We start from the raw sequence: 20,641 nt of genomic DNA on the forward strand, positions 1-20,641 counted from the left end.
GATCTTCTTGAGTTGATTCTATTTAGGGTCCTTTGTCTTTCTTGGTTCTAGATGTTGAATGCTTCTCTAGGCTTTGAAAGTTTTATTCTAGGATTTCATGGAATAGATTTTCAATATACTTATTAGTTTCTTCACCTTCTGTGATATCAATTATTCAGACATGTGGATTTTTAATGGAATTTAGTATTTCTCATGTATTGTCCTCATTTTGGGGGGTTATTTTCTCTCTTGTTTCCCCTCGGTCAGAGGTGTTGTCTTCTTTTGCTTTTTAAAAGAATTACTTATTTATTCTATTTGTTATTATTATTTTTTAATTTGACTAGAGAGAGACAAAGAGAGAGAAAGGGAAAATGAGAAGGAGGCCACAAGGTCCAGGACTTGAACCGTTGTCTGTTATATGGGAGTCCAGCACCTTTAAGCACCACACCACCTGCTGATCCCCAGAGGTTTTGTCGTCTACATCCAAGATTCAATTTTCTGCATGATCTAACCTGCTCTTAATACTTTTAAGGGAGATTTTGATTATAGTCTTCATCTCTAACAGTTCTGCTTGATTCTTTTTTATGGTGTCTATTTCTTCTTTCAAATCGTGGAAGGACTTCCTCATCTCCTGTAGCTCATTGTCTCTTTTTTTCTCTCATCTTCTGGAGTTCATTGTCTCTTTTCTCTTGTATCTCATTTAGTTTTGTCATCATGAATTTTCTCAATTGTTTATCTGGCATTTCCATGGGTTCCACTGTACTGTCTGTGGATGATGAGGAATTGTTATTTTCCCTTGGGGGAGAGATATTTTCTTGGTTTCTCGTATTTCTTGTTCCTTTGCATTGGTTTCCGGTCATCTGATGGATTATATATTTCTTACTAACGTCTTAGAATTTATGGATGTTCAAAGACATGTAAGAGGATGTGATCCTGGGACTGGCAAGTGGCATGGGGGTTAAGAGCGCTGGACTCCCACATGGCCAACCGTGGTTCAAGTCTCGGACCTGGTGGCTTGCTTTCTCACTTTCTCTCGCTCTCTCTGTCTCTCTCTGATCCAACTGGAAAATAACAATGCTAATAATAATAAATAAAGTTAAATAAAATAATTGCTAAAAAAAATAAAAAGAGGATGTGATCCAAGATGTCTTTGCAGCCATGTCTTCCTGATATTTGAACTGTAACCTGCACTTTTTTGCCGGGGCTGTATGTTCCAAATGCTGATTCTAGAGAACTGATGTACCTGAGACTAAGTCACAGGTTTTCAACTAAGAAAGAGAGTCTGAGTCACTGGCTTCTGCGGTGCAGTAGCCTGGGAAGAATGACTGGACAGATGTTGGAAGGAAGAGGGAACTGGCACCTGGGGCAGATGAGGAGAGTGCACAAGTTCCATGGTAATCTCTGGCCTTGGTTTGCTCACTTGCTTCTGCCAAACAAGAGCTCTGAAGCTCTTTTGGGTCTTCTCTCTACATATCGTCTGAAAATAGAGAAAATTTGATCTCGTCTATTCCCATTTGAATATATTTTATTTTATTCTTGCATCTTATTCACTAGCTAGACTTCCCGTACTATGTTGAAAAGGTGTGGAGAGGGAACCAGCAGTTAGCATAATGGCTATGTCGCTGGACTCCCACATAGTCGACCACGGTTCGCGTACCAGACCCGGTGGCTTAAAACTCACACCGGGTGCGTGTGCGTGCGTGCCCAAGATCCCGAGAGGAGAATGGAGGAGAAGGGATTGTGGCGTGACCATCCTCCCCAGGGGGGTGATTTCTCACTTTCTGTCTCTATGTCTCTCTCTGTCTGTCTGGCGAGCGCACATGCCCTATGGTGACATTTTCTCAAAAAAAAAAAAAAGGTTGGAGAAAGTGAGCAGCCTTGTCTTATTCTAGTTTTTAGTGAAAAAGATTTCCGTTTTCTCCCCATTCAGTATGATGTTAGCTATGGGTTTATCATAGATGGCTTTTATTGTGTTGAAGATTGTCCCCTCTATCTCAATTTTGCTGAGAATCATAATCATAAAGGGATGCTTTGTTTTATTGAATGCCTTTTCTGTATCAATTTATATAATTAAAAAAATTTTCCTTCTGTTAATGTAATATATTTATTATTTTGCATATGTTAAAACATTCTTGCATCCATGGAATAAAGCTTACCTAATCATGGTGTATAATTTTTTTAATGTGCTATTGGATACAATTTGCTAGGATCTTGTTCAGAATTTTTGAATCTGTATTCATCGAGGATATTGGTTACAGTTTTCTTTTTGTAGTTGTGTCCTTACTTGTTTTGGGGAATCAAGGTGATGGAGGCTTCAAAGCTTGAATTCAGGAGGATTCCTTCCTTTTGAATCTGTAGAAATAGTCTGAGGACAATCAGGGTTAGTTCTTTAGAAGTTTTGTAGAATTCAGAAGTGAAGCCATAAGGACTTGAGGTTTTCTTTTTTGAGATACTATTTATTATTTATTCAATCTCATTGCTTGTTATTGGGCTATTCAGGATTTCCGTTCTTCCCAATTCAATCTTGATAAGTTATATATGTGCAGAAATTTTTCTAACTCATCTACGTTTTTGCGTGTGTTGGCATATATTAACTCACAGTATTCTCTCGTGATCTTTTCTATTTCTTTTATGTCTATTGTAATAGCACCTGTTTCCTTGTTGACTTGACTTATCTAGTTCCTTTCTCTGTTCTTCTTGATTAATCTAGCTAATAGTGTGTCAATACTTATTTTCTTTCTTTCTTTTTTTTTGAGAGGTTTTTACTATAGGGTGTGTGCGCTCACCAGACAGAGACAGAGAGACAGAAAGCGAGAAATCACCCCCCAGGTGGGATGGCCACGCCACAATCCCTTCTCCTCCATTCTCCTCTTGGGATCTTGGGCATGCACGCACACACGCATAGCGTGAGTTTTAAGCCACCGGGTCCGGGACACAAACCGCAGTCGACTACATGGGAGGCCAGCAACATAGCCATTATGCTAACTGCTGGTCCCAATACTTATTTTCTCAAAGAATCAGTTTTGGGTTTCATTTATTTTCGGTATAGTCCTTTTATTCTCTATTTTATTTATTTTTTCTCATATCTTTATTTCTTTTCTTCTGGTATTTTTGTTGTTGTCTTGTTTCCTTTATATTACTATATGTGTCATTTGTTTGTCTATTTTCCACTTGTGTTTTTTTTTTCTCGTGAGTACTAATTGCTGTAAAGTTCCCTCTTATGACTGCTTTTATTGTGTCCTATAGATTGTAAAAGCTCATTTGTTCATTATCATTTGTTCCCATTAATTGTTTTTTTTCCCCACATTTTATTGATTCACTAAGATCTTAATGAATTTAAAGACATTCAATAGCAAGCACAACTGCTATATACATATTTATGAATGCATGTTTGAGTTTAGGCATAAACTTCAGTAAGTAAAATAAACATACTATAAAGTAGTACCTCACTGGGGCTATATAGCCTACTGCAGTCATTAAATAGATATTAGGTATTTTAATGCATTTTTTAATGTCAAAAGAAAAGTTTTAGTTTTAATAGATCAAAATCAAAATATGTTAAGAGAAATTTGCTTGAAACTTAAAGCTAGGAAAAAGTTGGATCATCTGGGTAGTGGGTATTGAGATCTCCAACAATTATGGTGCTGCAGTCTATCTTTCCCTTTAGAATTAAGAGTCTCTCTTTCATATATTTGGATACACAGTGTTGGGTGCATAGATGTGAGTTACTACTATATAGTGTCCTTCTTTGTCTCTCCTTATAGCTTCTGTCATGTAGTCTATTTTATCTGATATCAGGATTGTAACTCCAGCCTTTTTTTTAATTTCCATTTCCATGAAATGTTTTTTTTTTCCAGCCCTTCAATTTCACTCTATGTAAGGCTTTATCCATGAGATGTTTCTTATAAGCAGCATATAGAGTGCTCCTGGTTGTTTTTTTGTTTGTTTGTTTGTTTTCCATTCAGCCAATCTGTATCTCTTAATTGGAGAATTTAATCTGTTAATATTCAACATTATTATTGATGTTTTCAGACTTATCCCTGCTATTTTGCTAGCCATTTTCTTAGTTGTTTTTTGTTCTCTTATTTGTCTGTCTCTCTTTAGTTTTCTTAATATAGTACTTCCTTCAGTACTTTTTAAAGAGCTAGTCTAGTGTTGGTCAATTATTTTGTTTTTTGTTTGTCTGAGAAGGATTTTATTTATTTTTTCCATTTAAAGGATAATATTGCTGGGTATAGTATTCTTGGCTGAAATTGTTTTCCTTTTAATGTTTTCAATAAGTCTTCCCATTCTTTTCTTGCCTGCATTATTTTATTTGAGGTCTAATGTTAACCTAATAGAATAATCTTGATAAGTAACTTAACATTTTTTTTCTTGCCCTTTTTAGAATCTTGTCTTTATCTTTGATTTTTACCAATCTGGCTATGATACTCTCACTGGCAGGGATGGCGGGTATGTGTTTATGTTGATTTTATTTGGAATTTTTTTTTATTTCTTTTTGTTTTCCTAGATTTGGAATTCTTTTAGATAGTATTTCATAGAAGAGGTTTTCCATTCCTTTACCAGCTTTTTCACTTTCTGGAATACCAATTATATAGATATTTGGACATCTCATGGTGTACAGAATTTCCTGTATATTATCTTCATTTCGTTTATTTATCTTTTGGTTATTTTTTTATTCTGCTTCATGATTTGGTCTATATTGGAGACTTTGTCTTTAAGGTTAGAAATTCTCCTGCATGGCCCCTGATGTTAAATGCTTTCAAGAGAGATTTTAGTTTCTTGTATTATACTCTTCATATTTAAGAGTTCTTTTTTGTTTTGTTTTGTTTTGTCTTGAGAGGTTTTCGCTAAAGGGCATGTGTGCTTGTCAGAAAGAGAGACAGAGAGAAAGAAAGCAAGAAATCACCTCCCAGGGAGGATGGCCATGCCGCAATCCGTTCTCCTCTTGGGATCTTGGGTACACACACACGCGCCCAGCGTGAGTTTAAGTCACCAGGCCTGGAATGAGTTTAAGCCACCAGATCTGGGACTTGAACCGCAGTCGACTACATAGGATTCCAGTGATATAGCCATTACACTAACTGCTGGTCCCAAGGAGTTCTGCTTTTATTATTTTTTAGGGTTTCTCTTTATGAAATTCCTTTTTCATATTCTGGGATAATCTTTTTTTCTCTGGAATTGTTTTTCTGTTCTCTCTTGCATCTCATTGAGTTTTGTCACAATAAATGTTCAGAACCCTTTTTCTGACATTTCTGATAATCCTTTTATGTTGTCCATTTTTGATAAAGGGTCACTGTGCTCCCCAGGGGGAGTTATTTCCTTGTGTTTCTTCTGTTACTGCACTGAATTTTTGGTCATCTGATACAGTATTCACTTCTTCTTATTTACTGGATAATATTGGGTAGCATCAGAGGAGAAAATATCACTTTTAGATCCCGGGGGTGGGGGGAATCCCCAGTTAGAGGGCCATGTCTTGCATATCAGAAACAGAAAAATTTTATGTATGTAGTTTCAGGTGCTTGGCTCCTCCGCCAAACTTTCAGCTTCTGAAGAGCTGGGGATGAACTAAGGAAATATGACTTAATGAAGGAAGAGGCCTAAATTTTGTTCTGTGGAGCATGCACTATGTGAGCTGGAGGGCCCTCAGTTCCTATGACAAACCTGGGGGCTGGGGCAGCACTCACAAGGAGAGGTCTGCTGGGGTTAGAACCAAAGTCCCCCATGGACAGTTGGGACCTAGAAAGCAGGCCTCAGGGTACTGCAGCAGATGTGCCCTAAATTCCAAATACAAACTGGGAGGTGGGTGGCACTCATGAAGTGAGGCCTGCTGAGACCAAAGCCAAAGGCTCCTGGCAGGTATTTGGGGTTCTCATTGCAGCCAGTGTGCCCATATTCTAAATGGTCTTTCTCTCTTTTTAAATTTACTTTTTTTAACATTTAAAAAATTACATTTAATCATTATACATCTTTTCAATGTACAAAATGTTTTTTCCCAGCATGAATGCAGTGTGTATCAGTCAAGTCAAAGATCTTGCCATGTACATTATTATCTACAGATAACTCTTCATTCATGTATTTATTAAATGTTTTTTGTTTTCTTTTAAATTTTTAAAGTTTTTTTATACATTTAGTCATTGTATATCATTACAGCATGCAAAATGAATTTTTCCAGCATAAATACACCAGTCAAAGATATTACCATACACATTATCGTCAACAGATAATTTTTTTGAAACCAAAATAGGAAGGTACAATAGCAAGGAGGGCAATTGTAGATACCAGAGACAGTATAGGAAGAGATAGGTAACAGGGAGTGGAAGAGGGGAAAAAAGGAAAGGTCTCTTAAATTTCATCAGACTCTTTTATCTTACTGAAATGGAGCAAGAAATTTACCAAAAAATCTGGTTTTCCAAGAATTACCCTTCCTTCTTTATTGGAATGCCCATGGATTATGAAACACCATTAACTATTCTACCAAATGCATTAATTATAAAATATAAAATTTTTTCTTAAAAGGAAATGGATAAACAATTCACACAGGAGGAAAACAGAATGGGTAACAAACATTTGAATAGACATTCTACTAGCAATCAAGACACTGTAAATTAAAACAATATTTCAATACCATATTCATACTCATTTAATTTGAATTAATAAAAAATAACTATAATGCTATTCACTAACAATCATGGGAAAACTTGATACAGTTAGCTTACAATCTTGGTGGCAATAAATTTGACAGTAAGTAACTCCTAATGAGAGTGAGTTAGTGGTCACTAGTAAAATTGAAAATGTGTGTACCCTACCATCCACCAGTGCTATTTTGGGTGCATCCTCTGGAGAAAATTTTACCTATGTGCACAAGGAGAAATATGAAAGAATCTTAAATACAGCCTCACTCATAAAAATTAACAATGAGAAACAAGTTATCATGCATGAAATATGGTTTATTCCAACTACAGAAAATAAAGCAGTTGGAGAGAATGAACTACACATATGTTGTACTAACTTGCACAGATCAGAAAAACACAACTTGGGACCAGCAGTTAGTATAATGACTATGTCGCTGGACTCCCATGTAATCGACTGTGGTTCGAGTACTGAACCTGGCGACATAAACTCATGCCAGGCGCTTTTGTGTTCATGCCCAAGATCTCAAGAGGAGAATGGAGGAGAAGGGATTTCGGCATGGCCATCCCTCCTGGGGGGGTAATTTCTCACTTTCTGTCTCTCTGTCTCTCTCTCTCTGTCTTTCTGTGAGCACACATGCCCTATAGCAAAATCCTCTCCAAAAGAAAAAAAAAAAGAAAAATACAACTTAAAAAGGCAGGTTGTACAGAGATATACACAATTTATATTTATGTAAAATTGTACATAGCACTCTCAAAATCACCTCATTGCTTATAGATATCTATATAAATGTAAAAAATATAAAGAAATGACATTGAAAAGATTCATACTAAATTTACCCTGGTTTTATGCAGAATTGTTTGTGTGTGTGTTTGTGTGTTAATAAAGGAGGGGAGAAATTGAAAGAGAAATGGTCACATTTCTGATTGCTGCCAACCACAAAGCCTAATTCAACTATCTTTTGCATGATGTCAACAGTCTTAAGTATTAAAAGTGGACATTGATTACATAATAGAAAATTTACTTAAGGAAAACAGACATTTCTAACCACAAGACCCAGTTTTGTATATAGTTTGCTTGAAAACAGAAAAAAACTGATAGTCCCACATTTCCAACTCATGAGAACATTGATCTTGTGTATCTGTGTAGATTTATGTGCATATGGGTATATATATGTTCATATGTGTGTATGCATGCACATATGCTTGTGGGGCATGAGATTTATATGTGGATGCATGCGTATGTTTTGAGTATGTGTGTGTGCATGTGCATATTCGCATACATGTGCATCTGCATGTGTGTATACATGTGTGTTTAATTTGCATGTGTGTGTGTTTTAAGAGAAAGAGCTGCTAATGTGGGAGTGAAGGGTTATAAAATCTTTTCCACTTTTCTGATATCATGAAATTCAGGCTCACCTCAGGGGCTTTCATGGTAGAAGCTAGTTATGGTTGTCTTTCCTATCATCACAAGGACAGTTTTTACGACATTATGCTCACTGCAGTATTCTTGGCTAAGGGAAATTGGTTTGTAGGGTGAATAGTGTAGAGGAGACTAAGGAAGCTAAATGCAAAAGAAATTAGAGTTAACATTTGTGTAACACTTTATAATTTACCAAAGTCTTTCCAGATAAATAAATTCATTTACTCCTCAAAAAAGCTCTGTGACTATATTGCAGAAATAACATACCTCTAATACAAAAAGGAACTAAGTTTCACAGACAAAGAACTTTCTCAATTCCCTACAGTTAAAGACAGAATGAGAGAACAAACTCCAGGTCAAGTGCCTTTCAAGTTCAGCATGGCATTCAAACTAACAATCACATCTCTATCATGCCAGAAGGACCACAGCATTAAAGTGATTCTATATCAACAACTAGCACCTCCTAAGTTGGTCTTGTTCTTTGTGCATTTTTGAATGAATGGAAGTCTCATCACATAACTTACTTAGAGATTCAGCTTCAAAAACACCACTAAGTGATTTGAAATCCCATATTCCCTCACACTGCAAAAGGTAGGGTCTGTTCCTTCAGAAGAGATGAAGTTTGAAAAGTCCACTGTCCTTGTAGATTGCACATGTTGCAGGGAGTAAGATGAATCTGGCTTTTGGATTTTAGAGAAGTTGATCACAATAGGATAGGAAAGGGCATGTACCTTAGTAGAGAATAACCTCAACATTTCAGTATCTCACCAAAACAAAGGTTCATTAGTCACTTGTACTACATCATGATTATGGAACTGCTGGTAATTCTCCTTGAAACTTGGTCATGATCTGAAACAATTTAGGTCTCATGGAAGAAAATTAAAGATAAGATTAAACCATGAGCTTCTTCCTGGAGATGACATACAGCATACTTCTCTCATAATTTGATTGCTCAGACTAAGGCAGTGGCTATGCCTACTATCAGTGAATAGGAGCTGCATAAATCTCCCCCAGAGAGAAACAGATAATATTTATGAAAATGAATAAAGATTTACTATATAATTATGCTACTTTTGCATTATCATTTGCCTTTATATATAGAAGTGTTTTAAAAAAACAAAACAAAACAAAACTTTAAAACAGATGGAAAATCAAGAGATAAAGAGAACACAGGGCTTTCTCTTAATAGAGTTACCACCCAAACCACAGCTTACCTGGTTTGGTGACTTTCAAAGAAGGGAACATCCCCTGAAATTATTTTTGATGCTGGAAGGAGGCCTCATCACATGTTTTATTTGAGGGCTTAAACTGGGACCTAGCAGGACTGCCTCGTGTACCAACCACAGCTTTTCCAACAGGAAGGCAGAAACTGACTCTTACCAGGATGCCTGTGCTCACCATGCCCCACTTTCCATTTATTCATCCACTATGTACCAACCTTACTACTTACCAACCAGTAAGAGTAGTTCTTATCATCCTATCTATATGAGTCAAGAATTTTATATAACATATTGGAGACCATACGACAATAAATGTTAAGGCTAACACTTGAGCTTCAGAGGACCAGAAGCAAAATTATGCTTTCTATATTAAAACTTTAATTTAAAAGGGCAGTAGATCTTTTCCCCATAAATAATGGTGTCATAAAGGAGAACTTGAATTGTCTTTGAATAATACTTCTACCAATAGACAAAAAAATTATTCCCTTTTCTAAATAGGACTCTTTTTTATTTCTCTCACTTTAGTAGAAAAAGCACATTTCCATATTATCTTCCATGTGATCATCTGAAATGGATTTAAAATTATCTAAACAAATAAGACAGGAACATATTTGAGAGCTCACTGCTTGAAATTAAAGACAGTATTAATTGTTGATTATTACACACATGTGGTCAATCTATAGAGTTTGCTATAAGAGGAATGGAGAGTGGTCTGAAAATTACCTTGCACTTCATGCCTCCCTCGTTCAAGGATAATATTCTTTGTTCTTTCAAGCCTCTAAGCAGAGCACTTCATTACACGGTCTTCCTAGCATTAGCCTGGGGTCCAAACACTGTAAATGGATCAATGGCCTGATCCTATTAGGCAGCACCTATGAAGAAAAGAAATAACCCACAGAGTGTCCTTGGCAATCAAACGTCAATACTAGACATCCTCTGAGAAGGCCTTCTGAGCCGAGTGCCTACACACATTTAGGATCAATAAAGCATTAAACAAGGATGCAAGTATCAGTTTGACAAACAATGAACAGTTCTGAATCACCTATACCCGCAAGAGGAACCAAAAGTTCAGCATGTTTTGTAAGCAGAAGTTTTAATCAGCTGAAGCAACTCTTGACACATTCTCATGCATGCTTGACTGGTAGGGTGCACTATTTGGTCAGTATTGTACTCAAAGTTCATGCAGTACTTCGACAACATTAAATAATAGAACTGGTAACAATAAGCAATAATCAAGTTTCTAAGCGCACTATATTAACCTGTTTAATTTTCACAAGAACCCTAATCATATTACGCAGGTGCTACTATCTCTAAAGAAAAAAATAGAGACACAGAGTTGTTAAGTAACTTACACAAAGTCACATAGCTAGTCTATGTGATACTATATAGTATGTAGATACTAAAGCCCACGTTTAAATCTAAAGTTGGCTTTTATATTCTACTACACTGTCTCTGAAACGGAGAGAAGCTAACACTTTCTGGGAGCAAGGAGGAAGCTTAGGCCAGTGGTTTGAAATCAGTTAACCACAGAATTTGGGCAAAAGTATAGGTATGAGATACCAGTTCATGCAAGGCTCTGCCAATGGTATATGATAATTATATTTTTTAGATAGATAAAATAATCTCACAAACCTATGCACCTGTATTTTAAAGTATATGTAGATAATTTACATACTGTTGATTACTGAAATGCAAATTAATTACATTAAAGTATTATTTTAATCTGTAAGCTCTTTATTTATTTATTTATTTATTTATTTATTTATTTATTTATTTATTTATTGAGTCAGAGAGAGAGAAAGACAACTCCTCCAATGGGACCTTGAGGTCACAATATATCTCCAGTCTCAGCCAGACCTTGGGTAAGGGCACACAATGGCCCAGCATACTCAGAAGTTTGGGCAATTCAGAACCTTCTCATGTAGATCAGAATCACAGAACATTGCATTTTACTACTGCGCCACTGTATAGCCCTCAATTTGCAAACTCTTGTAAGAAAATGCTATTTATTTAGAAACGTGTTTATCATACGTGCTTATGTGTAAAGTATGAATCTTTTAATATAAATATGTCCTTTTTAAAAAATAGGTAACTAAAAATAAAATTATAATTTTCTGAGCGGAATCAATACTTCATTTTTTCATTTTTGGTTTTAATTTACTTAATTATATTATTTCACTGTACATCAATACAGTACACAAAATGAGGTTTTCCATCCAGAATACACTGTATATGGCTCAACAAGGATATTTTTTGTTTCCATGAGTCAGAGAGAGAGAAAGACAACTCCTCCAATGGGACCTTGAGGTCACAATATATCTCCAGTCTCAGCCAGACCTTGGGTAAGGGCACACAATGGCCCAGCATACTCAGAAGTTTGGGCAATTCAGAACCTTCTCATGTAGATCAGAATCACAGAACATTGCATTTTACTACTGCGCCACTGTATAGCCCTCAATTTGCAAACTCTTGTAAGAAAATGCTATTTATTTAGAAACGTGTTTATCATACGTGCTTATGTGTAAAGTATGAATCTTTTAATATAAATATGTCCTTTTTAAAAAATAGGTAACTAAAAATAAAATTATAATTTTCTGAGCGGAATCAATACTTCATTTTTTCATTTTTGGTTTTAATTTACTTAATTATATTATTTCACTGTACATCAATACAGTACACAAAATGAGGTTTTCCATCCAGAATACACTGTATATGGCTCAACAAGGATATTTTTTGTTATCATCAACAAATAATTTTCTACTTCATGTTTCTTACATATTTTGCTTTATTTCTCCCCCCTTGATTCCCTACTTCTAACCCTCTGCCATTTCCCACCATCCTCCCACACTGTCTCTGGTATCTACAGTTGTTTTCCATACCTTTTTTAAAAAAATATTTTATTGATTCACTAAGGATCTTAATTAATTAAAAACCTTTCAATAGCAAGCATAGCTGATATGTACATATCTATGAACACATGTCTGACTTTAGGTGTAGACCTCAGTGAGTAAAGTGAGCATACTATACGGTAGCATCTAGCTGGAGATATAGAGCTTACTGTAGTCATTAAATAGGTATTTTTCAATGCATTTTTTAATTTCAAGAAAAACAATTTTAGTTTTAATAGATCAAAATTTAAAAATGTTAAGAGAAATTTGCTTAAGACTTAAAGCCAGGAAAAAAGCTAGGATTCAGTTCAAATAGTAGGTAGAGGAACAGTTCAAGAGAAGACAAAAATCCTCAAATATGAAAATCAAAGTATAGAAGAAAAATGGCAATGTTTTAGTCTAAAGTCAAAAATTCTATTTCACCAGTTCAGTCTCATATAATTAATCTCTTTTCTATTGAATTTGCAAAGTTATTGTGGTCTGATCTTTCCATTTAAACTTTAAAACTTAACATTCAACTCTGGACTTACCCCTATCATTAGGCTGGCCATTTTCTTAGTTGTTTTTTGTACTCTTATTTCTGTGTGTCCCACTTTAGTTTTCCTGGTATAGCACAACCTCCAGCACTTCTTGGAGAGCTGGTCTGGTGTTGGTAAATTCTGTCAGGCTTTGTTTATCTGAGAATGTTCTTGTCTTTTTATCCCCATATGAAAGATAATTTTGTTGGGTATAGTATTCTTGGTTGAAATTGTTTTCCATTTAACACTTTGAATATATTTTCCCACTCTTTCTTTGCTTGCATTGTTTCCAGTGAGAGGTCTTCTGTTAGCCTGATGGATATCCTTTGTAGGTAACCTGATGTTTCTCTCTTGAAAGTCTTAGTATCTTGTCTTTGTCTGTGGTTTTGGTCAATCTGCCTTAGAGAAGATCTTCTTGGATTAATTCTTTGTGGGGTCCTTTGTATTTCTTACGTCTGGATATTTGAGTGCCTCTTTAGGTTTGGAAAGTTTTCTTCCAGAATTTCATGGAGTAGATTATCAATGTCCTTATCACCTTTCTGGGATACCAATGATCTGGATATTCGGGCATTTAATGGTATTTAGTATTACTCATATGTTATCCTCAGTTTTTGGGTTATTTTTCTTAGTCTTTTTGTTGAGTTTTCTAGGTCAGAGGTTCTATCTTCTACATCTGAGATTTGATCTTCTGCATGATCTAATATGCTTTTGATACTTTCAAGGGAGGTTTTGATTTCCTGTATTACAGCCTTTATCTCTAACAATTCCATTTGATTCTTTTTTATGATGTGTATTTCCTCTTCTAGATCGTGCAACAACTTCTGGAACTCCCTCCCTCTTTTCTCCTGCATCTTCTGGAGTTCATTTTCTCTCTTCTCTTAAATCTCTATGAGCTTTGTCACTAGGAACATTTTAAATTCCTTATCTGACATGTCCAGGAGTTCCCTTGTATTGTCTGTAGAGAATGAGGAGTTATTCTTTTTCCTTATAGGAGAGATATTTTCTTAGTTTCTTATTTTTTTTGTGCCTCTGCATAGGTTTCTGGTCATCTGATGGATCACATATTTTTTCCTAGTTTTTGGAGTTAAATCTGAGCATTCAGAGGCATGCAGAAGGAAGTGACCTGCAATCTCTAAACAGTACCACTTCTCCCCCTTTGTGCAGCAGATTTAATGGAAATTGAGGATTAATATGACTTTAAAAGTATTCAGGTGTTTAGCTACTGTGCACCTAGACCTCTCTAGAAACTGAATGTTTGAAGGCTGAGACGAAAAGTGAGAAAGGTAAAAAGAAAAGAAAAAGAAAAAGAGAGAGAGAGAGAAAACTGACAAAAACAATTTTAAAGAGAAAAACGTTTTTAAGCAAAAAATGAAAACTGCTTGATGTGCTAGCATGCTGTACAAATGGGGCCCACTCAGAACTCAAATATAGAAGGCTGGTGATTGGTTTGTCCTAAGGGGGTGGGGAAAACATGAGTTAGAAAGATAAAAGAGCAACAGAGAGCTAAGAACTTTAAAAATTTTTTAAAAATTAAAAATAGAGAGGGAGGGAAAGGGAGAGAGAATAAATAGGGTGCTCTAAACTGGCTCCTGGCTAGATCTGGAGGGCAGGAGAGTGAAGTCTGGGCAGAAGGTCTTCATTGGTCCTAATCTCTGAATGGGGCCACTCGGAACTCAGTTATAAATGGCTAATGATTGGCTTGTTCTGCCTCCTGGCTAGATCTGTAGGATATGAGGGTGAAGTCTTGACAGAAGTTCTTCAGTTTTTCTAGTTTTAAAAGAGATTCTACTTACTCAAAAGTTTGGAAAACACTGGCTAAGACAAATAAATTTTATTTAGGTTAAATGTTTTCAATTATATACATCTAGATAAGATGATTCAGGGTTTAGTTATCACTGTCACGGCCCCAGAACTGTATGTTAAATATGAGTGGAACTTCTCTTCAAATTTTTACAAGACATGAATTGTTTTCTCTTCGTATAAAAACTATAGATGTCATGATAAAATGCTAGACTCTCAGCAGACATTAGAAAATCTTAATTTAATGATGACCTTGCCTTTAATGTTGTCATACAGCCCTGATGTCTGTTTATGTGTTAGAGATTCCTTACTTGAAAACAAGATGCTTATCAAGATTTAGGTAAAAATTTGAGTCATTTCTATGAAGCAATGAGTTACGTAGTGAGCTGTGAATGGTGTGTGTACCTTTGGAATAAAACATTACTTTCCAGATACATTAAATCAAACAATCTTCATTCCCAATATGTCAACTTGGAACAGACCCTGACATAGACTCCTCAGCCTAACACTAACAGATATTTTCCCCCTGTCTGGCTCTATTTTCTTCCTAAGTGCAATTATCTCAGGCAGGAATGACATCAGTATGAACTTGACATTCTCCTATTAAGACAGCAAGGTGCTTAGGGAATAAAACCACATACAACAGTTAACAGTAAATAGATGAAAGAGGAAATGTTTCAAGAGTCTCCTTGTGAAGCAGTAAATCATGATTTGAGTCAGAATTAGTTAAACTCTGCAGTGTCTCCTTGTAATATGCATTTGGTCACCTTTAGCTCAGGTCCAAGTGCTCTGATAATCGGCTTAGAAACAACTAGACATGTTGGAGCCCTGCGAATTAACACTGATCTGAGATTGCTATCACTGGAAAAACTTTCCTGAAGCAAGGAACTTGGACACCAAATCTTGCTTTGGAGTTCCTTTGGTTTTTAGGGAAACAGAGGAAATTATATGTGAGTCAGTTCCTTTATTCTTTTTATTTTTTAAATTTAAAAATGGACAATCATACTTTTTGAAAAAAGTTATGTAATATATACTTACCACTAATAATATTTAGCAAATTTGGAGTTGAACATTTTAGCATCTCTAAGTGAAGTTACTTATAAGCACAAGTTAAATTACAAGTACCTAACTGAGTCTACAGGGCATATTTTTCTTTCTTTCTTTCTTTCTTTCTTTCTTGCTTTCTTTCTTTCTTTCTTTCTTTCTTTCTTTCTTTCTTTTTTGAGAGATTTTTGTGTAGGGTGCATATACTCACTAAGGAGACAGAGAGGGGAAGAGACAGAAAGCAAGAAATTAAGCTCTAGGAGGCATGACCATGCCACAATACCTTATCATCCATTTTTCTCTCTAGATTTTGATCATGCACATACACACATCTCGTGTGAGTTTCAAGCCATCAGGTCTGGAACTCAAACCATGGTGAACTGTATGGGAGTCCAGTGCCTTAACCACTATGTCACCTTCTAGCCCCTTTTCTTTCATTTTTTAAGCATGCTTATTTCAAGGAAACCCAGATGAATTCATGATGAGAATTCAGTCACCAACTGTATTTTCAAAGGTGTTTCTATGCTTTTTTTTTCAAAGAGAATAACATTTTATTTCAAAAAGTTTTACTTTAAGTTAAGAGAAAGTCCTTACAGTAATAACTTACCTATAATATACTTATAAGAAATAAAACTACTTAATTAGCATTAAATAAATTATTTTGGAATTATGAAAATTAATAAAATATTTAAGGGACCTGAGCTTATTTACTACCTCTAAAGGTGACAATAACACAGAGAGAGAAGCTCCTGCCAAGAGACAATATTTCTAAGGATCTTATAAACACTGCCTGTAAGAGTTCCTTCTGGCTCTTCCTAAGACATTCATAGACCCCAATCAGCTTCTCCTGGATGAATAAGCTATTTTGAAATGTCAGCTAGTTTTCGGTAGGTAGCTCTCTAGGGTATTTGGAGGTTATTAATGTGTAGAATCAGGGCACAATTTGACAGAATCTATAGTTCAGATACTTATAAATGTCATTATATTCTTAGGAAATAGCAACTTTACCTTCAAAGTTTTAATTTAAAATATATGAGAACTTTTTGGACAAGAATAGTCACTTAACCCCCTTTCTTGGTAATTGTAACTGTGTAGAAAAAAAAAAAAGAAAGTAAAGAAAAGAAAGGAAAAAAAGAAGGGGGGGAGAGAAAAGTAGAGAGGGAGAGAGAAAAAGAGATTGGCTTCCTTCAGGGTGACTACAACTAATGAACAGAACTTCAGATCTGTGAACAGTCACCATTTTGTGCCATTGAGACTGGGAAACAGGGTGATCCACGCATAGATGATTGACACAGATATATATAAAGCATAGGCTTGAGAATGATGGTTAAGATTTCTTTCTTTTTTCCCCACAATATTCCAAACAGTTTTTCTCTTCATAAAGCCTAACTGGGTTACCCAGTGTACTTCCAAAAGTTCCTGGTCAGCTTTAAGTTAGTTTAGCTTTATACTATGAGTATTCAAGAGGGTTTTGTCAAAATAGTCATCAGCTACGGTGAAAGAAAAGACACCAATAAAGTACATTGCATACGCATGACCAGAGTAGATCCCATTTCACTTAGATTGTCCTCTACTACTTGGCTGCCCTATATTATAGACTGCTTTATAAAAATTAGCATCATTATTAACATTCCCCACTATTTTAAGTAGTTCTTGTTAATACAATTCTTTATCATAAAACGCCTTGAAACTTTACTCAAAGGCCCTCCACTTTATTTACCATTTAATAAAACAAGTAAAACATTCTATTGATTCAGCATAGATGGATGTTAGAAAGAAGATGGAATTCAATGTTTTGTTCTGAATATTGGAACAAAAACAAAACAATGATAACAAAATAATCAGATCTCTTGAGACTAATCCTTGAGCTAGAAAAATTCAAGGATGTACCTGGGGTTTTTATAACATATCTCCTTCACTGCTTTATAATATGTCATAAAAATTCACCGTTCTCTCTCTGGGTGGATTATCTTCTTCCATCAGTCACTTGGCTTTTGAAGGAGGGCATATGAAGAGCGAACTAAGAAGAGGTCACCTGAATCACCAGTCAGTCTCTGGTGGATGGGATGACACCTCTTACAGCCACATCACCTTTACCTTCAACATTTCATCATACTAATGTTAGTCTAAGGAAGTATTTACGATAAAGTATAGTTGAAAGGGTTGTGACTCAAATCATTACTATGACTGAGATGGAGATTTTTGAAAACAAAGTAGAAATAACAGGAAATGAAGGGAAAGATAGTTTAAAGACTATGACTGAGAGCTGCTTACAGTGTCTCATATCTGACTTCATTCACCACTGAGAGTCCAGAAACATAAAGCAATAAGACAAGGAACCAAAGCTTATTGACTCCACCACATTTCCTACTGTAACAATAGCAACTATATGAAAAACTGTATTTCCCTTTTCTCTTTTCCTTTTTTCTGACCCACAGAGACCTGTTGGAAAGTTAAGGTCATATTAAAGTCCACAGATTGTTCTTTCTTTGCTGCTGTTACTGCAACCACACCATACTTTCAAAAATATTACTCTATATTTATCTATACTTAGTAATTTACTCCCTGGAAAAATGTCTATTTTAATCAAGGACAAAATTATACCACAGATAACTCATTAGATTCTATCAATACTTTTTAATTCTGCTATAACATGAATTAATGTTCAAATATATGCTGTATATTGAAGACCTGTCCAACAGCTGGATTTGGATATTATAGACCATTTCCATGGCTATGCCTCAAGTATGAAGCATTTCTAAACTTTATTAGATTTAATGAAATTCATGTTAAATATTCATGAGTCATCTAGCTGTCTCCTGGCCTCTTGATTAAATTTTTCCTTAACTGGTCTAAACACCAGGATGTCTGATAAGTATGTTTATCTTCTCTTTACTTAAGCCAGTGTTTCTCACAGTAAAGTATTGCATTTGTAATGTTTCTTTTGACCCTCCAGTATCTTTTCTGTAAATTACAAATGTGCTCCTAATATTGGCTGGAAAAAATTAATTGGAAGGTACAAGAGGCAGTCATAAACTAAGCAATATGAGAGTTCTACATTGTTTACTCATCTTAAAGAGGGCTATCACATTAAAATAAGACCAGTGGGAAATCAAATTTAATCTCAGAATTTTATTCAATAGACTTCGAGAATCTTGTGAATAAAGGAATGAACAGGAGTGGATGAATATCATCTATCTAATGGTCATCTTTTTTCACTGAATGTTCTAGGCTAGGCAACAAGATCCCAGCGTGAATTACATTATTTTGTACACAAGAGCATAATGTAATGGAGAAAACATATAAGTTATTTTAGTACTTTAGATTATGATAAATAGAAATAAAGTTGCACACAACAAACCACGGAACTCAAAGGGAATAGAGAACAATTCTTACTGCTTAAAGACTGAAGGGTGGAACTAGCAGTTAGTGTAATAGCTATGTCGCTGAACTCCCACATAGTCAATCATGGTTCAAGTCCCAGACCCAGTAGCTTAAAATCATGCAGGGTGCGTGTGCATGCATGTCCGAGATCCTGAGAGGAGAATGGAGGAGAAGGGATTGCAGCATGGCCATCCCCCCTGGGGGTGATGGGTGATTTCTTGCTTTCTATCTCTCTGTCTCTCTCTGTCTTTCTGGTGAGTGCACGCACCCCATAGGAAAAAAAAAAAAAAAGTTACACAAGAGTTTGCAGGGAATGTGAAATTAATTTAACTGTATTTTTTTTCTTTTTTTTTTTGCTATAGGGCACGTGCGCCGGCAAGACAGAGAGAGACATAGAGACAGAAAGCGAGAAATCACCCCTGGGGGGATGGTCACGCCACAATCCCTTCTCCATTCTCCTCTCGGGATCTTGGGCACGCACGCATACGTGCCCAGCGTGAGTTTTCAGCCACAAGGTCCGGGACATGAACCGCAGTCGACTACGTGGGAGTCCAGCGACATAGCCATTACCCTAACTGCTGGTTCCCAAATTTAACTGTATCTTGAAGGCTAGTAGGATTACTGGGCAGGCAGACAATAGAGATGAAGAGGATATTCTAGATTAAAGGGATGGCAGAAGCAAAGGCTCTAATACCTGAAAGTATATGAAATGTTTGGAAAATGATGCAATTTGGAACAAATGTCTTTGAGGACAAAGTTAGACAGCTAGTGTGGATGCAGATTATAAATGACCTTAACTACAAATATTAGTTGGATAGACTTTCGATAGATAGCTTTTTGGACTATTTCAGCAGATCTCCATAATCAGAACTATACTCTTAAAAATAACCAGAGGCAATATGGAGAGCACACTGGAAAGGAAGAAACTATTTTGATCTTATCTTTGCCAAGATAGAGAAGCTTTGTGAAATTATTTTTTTTAAATATATCTTCTTATTTATTTATTTATGTATTCATTCATTTATTCAAAATAAACCTGAGCAGTCACTCATGGTGCAGTAGTAAAATGCAATGCTCTTCTAGGCAATCCCATATGGGAAGGTTCCCAGTTCATGTCCAGATACGTCCTCGAGTACAACAAGTATGAAAGTACCCATGTTGTGTGCCAGCTGAAAGCTGGGAGTGGGTTGTAGTATTGGACCTTGTTGAAGGTGTTGTCTCCTCTCATTCTCTCTCTTTTTCTGCTTCACTCATGGAAAAAAAAATAAATAGGTAAATTTTAATTTAAAATGACCCTAAAATTAATCATGTATATGTAAACACATACACACACACATACACACACACACACATACAATCCCATGTGATTACAGATTATTTCCATTTTTCTAGAAAACAAAGGGAACTATGCTATGTCTACTATGTCTAGTAGATGATTCAACACTAGAAATCAGGTGCTTTGGCACTCCCAAAGCTTGAGTCACAGGCTTGATTTTTCATGAGGCTAGTGAAAGAACAGGTTGTTAAGTATTATGTTCAGTAGACGAGTAACTTCTATCAGAATTATTGGTTAATCCTCTGTGGATACCTGATCTCTGAATGAGACCCTGTTACTTAAGAGAAGTATATGTGTAATAAGTATATGATTGCCTCATTTTCCTAATATGGTTATTTTCAGTTTCTTGTGGTATAAAAGGGACCCCCTGGTTAAAATAAGAATTTTCCAATTTTCCAAGCTACAATATTAAGGAAT

This window comes from Tupaia chinensis, unplaced genomic scaffold (assembly GCF_000334495.1).
Source record: "Tupaia chinensis unplaced genomic scaffold, TupChi_1.0 Scaffold000037_11, whole genome shotgun sequence".
NCBI lineage: Eukaryota > Metazoa > Chordata > Mammalia > Scandentia > Tupaiidae > Tupaia > Tupaia belangeri.